Source organism: Paramisgurnus dabryanus, chromosome 9, assembly GCF_030506205.2.
Source record: "Paramisgurnus dabryanus chromosome 9, PD_genome_1.1, whole genome shotgun sequence".
Lineage (NCBI taxonomy): Eukaryota > Metazoa > Chordata > Actinopteri > Cypriniformes > Cobitidae > Paramisgurnus > Paramisgurnus dabryanus.
The window spans coordinates 55,001-57,500 of NC_133345.1; the positions used below are offsets into that span (position 1 = coordinate 55,001).

Sequence of the window (2,500 nt, forward strand, 5' to 3'; positions counted from 1 at the left end):
AAGATGCCGTATCAGAACATATCATCCACATTGAACACATAACCTGTTCATGTCAGCCTACACAACACATAAGAAGCAAATTTTTATCATGTAGCTGTGTTGCATATGCATTTCTTGTTTTTTAGAGACATATACTGTGTGTTCCTCTCCATCTTATGTCCACACACACTGCAGTACAATGTATTGCTATTGGCTACAACCTAAAATGATAAAAATGCTTGGATATAATTTTTTTCTTTCTCTATTTCTACTTCTCTATTTACTTTCTCTCTCTCCGCACTCATACGCACACACACACGTGCGCGCGCACACCATAGGTTTTGTGGTAAACCCATGGTTTTACAAATGGTAATCAATACACCAATTTACCATGATTACTACACTTTTACTATTATACAGCCATGGTTATTTTTTGTAAGGGAGATAATGGTAAAATGTAGAATGGTTCCTGTTAGACAGAAGGTAAAGTGTTTGGGACAGTGGGGGCAGACAAGTGTTCATGCTTGATATATAACATGTTGTATCCTTGCGCTGCTACAGCAAGTGCAGAAGGACAAAACTCTGACATGCATCCATCACATAATGTACAGACATATATACAAACACACTCATGCACTCACATCAGTCCCAGATAGAAGAAAAACAGAGTGAAGTTACATTGCACATTCATTTTTTACACTCTTATTAACCCCGGGTCCAGTGGACCCGAACACTACATATGTAATATAAATGTGTAGGGGGGGTGTACAGTGTACAGTCATTATAAAGCTGTTTATTTCTATGTTCTTTATAGAAAATGAGCCAAGGCCAATGAATCTGAGGTTGAAACAATAATTCATTGCATAATTTTTCTTTTAGTAAACATTAAAAACGGGTCCCACAGACCCGAACACCACACAAGGGTTAATTAATTAATTATTTATGTCATTTTTTCCCATGAATGCGTTCTTTCTGTAAGCGTTCACTGATGTCATGGCGTTGCCACATACGTTTTGAAGTGTCTATCGAATCGAGTCGGCACTCGCTTACGGCCACACCACCCTGAGCACGCCCGCTCTCGTCTGATCTCGGAAGCCAAGCAGGGTCGGGCCTGGATAGTACTTGGACGGGAGACCGCCTGGGAATACCTGGTGCTGTAAGCATTTAATTAATTAATTATTTATGTCATTTTTTCCCATGAATGCGTTCTTTCTGTAAGCGTTCACTGATGTCATGGCGTTGCCACATAAGTCTTGAAGTGTCTATCGAATCGAGTCGGCACTCGCTTACGGCCACACCACCCTGAGCACGCCCGCTCTCGTCTGATTTTGGAAGCCAAGCAGGGTCGGGCCTGGTTAGTACTTGGATGGGAGACCGCCTGGGAATACCAGGTGCTGTAAGCATTTAATTAATTAAAAATTTATTTATGTCATTTTTTCCCATGAATGCGATCTTTCTGTAAGCGTTCACTGATGTCATGGCGTTGCCACATAAGTCTTGAAGTGTCTATCGAAGCGAGTCAGCACTCGCTTACGGCCACACCACCCTGAGCACGCCCGCTCTCGTCTGATCTCGGAAGCCAAGCAGGGTTGGGCCTGGTTAGTACTTGGATGGGAGACCGCCTGGGAATACCAGGTGCTGTAAGCATTTAATTAATTAATAATTTTTTTTATGTCATTTTTTCCCATGAATGCGTCCTTTCTGTAACCATTTACCGATGTCATTGCGTTGCCACATTAGCCTTGAAGTGTCTCTCGAATCGAGTCAACACTCGTTTACGGCCACACCACCCTGAGCACGCCCGCTCTCGTCTGATCTCGGAAGCCAAGCAGGGTCGGGCCTGGTTAGTACTTGGATGGGAGACCGCCTGGGAATACCAGGTGCTGTAAGCATTTAATTAATAAATTTTTTTTTTTATGTCATATTTTCCCATGAATGCGTCCTTTCTGTAAGCGTTCTCCCATGGCATGGCGTTGCCACATTAGTTTTGAAGTGTCTCTCGAATCGAGTCTGCACTAGCTTACGGCCACACCACCCTGAGCACGCCCGCTCTCGTCTGATCTCGGAAGCCAAGCAGGGTCGGGCCTGGTTAGTACTTGGATGGGAGACCGCCTGGGAATACCAGGTGCTGTAAGCATTTAATTAATTAATAATTTTTTTATGTCATTTTTTCCCATGAATGCGTCCTTTCTGTAACCATTTACCGATGTCATTGCGTTGCCACATTAGCCTTGAAGTGTCTCTCGAATCGAGTCAGCACTCGCTTACGGCCACACCACCCTGAGCACGCCCGCTCTCGTCTGATCTCGGAAGCCAAGCAGGGTCGGGACTGGTTAGTACTTGGATGGGAGATCGCCTGGGAATACCAGGTTCTGTAAGCATTTAATTAATTAAATATTTAATTAATTAATTATTTTTTAATGTCATTTTTTCCCATGAATGCGTCCTTTCTGTAACCATTTACCAATGTCATTGCGTTGCCACATTAGCCTTGAAGTGTCTCTCGAATCGAGTCGGCACT

General features: G+C 43.4%; 4 non-coding genes and 2 pseudogenes across 4 annotated transcripts; all 6 read left to right on the plus strand.

Annotated features, from left to right (window-relative positions):
* The first annotated feature begins 1,023 nt into the window (after positions 1-1,023).
* On the plus strand, positions 1,024-1,142 carry LOC135759092 (5S ribosomal RNA). Its single transcript, XR_010536650.1, has one exon. It is a non-coding gene; the product is annotated as a 5S ribosomal RNA (ribosomal RNA).
* Positions 1,143-1,263: 121 nt separating this feature from the next.
* Positions 1,264-1,382, plus strand: LOC135759267 (5S ribosomal RNA; annotated as a pseudogene).
* Positions 1,383-1,507: 125 nt separating this feature from the next.
* Positions 1,508-1,626, plus strand: LOC135759602 (5S ribosomal RNA). The gene has a single exon (XR_010536880.1). It is a non-coding gene; the product is annotated as a 5S ribosomal RNA (ribosomal RNA).
* A 126-nt stretch (positions 1,627-1,752) lies between these two features.
* LOC135759857 (5S ribosomal RNA) lies at positions 1,753-1,871 on the plus strand. The gene has a single exon (XR_010537128.1). It is a non-coding gene; the product is annotated as a 5S ribosomal RNA (ribosomal RNA).
* A 126-nt stretch (positions 1,872-1,997) lies between these two features.
* On the plus strand, positions 1,998-2,116 carry LOC135759924 (5S ribosomal RNA). The gene has a single exon (XR_010537192.1). It is a non-coding gene; the product is annotated as a 5S ribosomal RNA (ribosomal RNA).
* Positions 2,117-2,241: 125 nt separating this feature from the next.
* On the plus strand, positions 2,242-2,360 carry LOC135759497 (5S ribosomal RNA; annotated as a pseudogene).
* Positions 2,361-2,500: the final 140 nt, after the last annotated feature.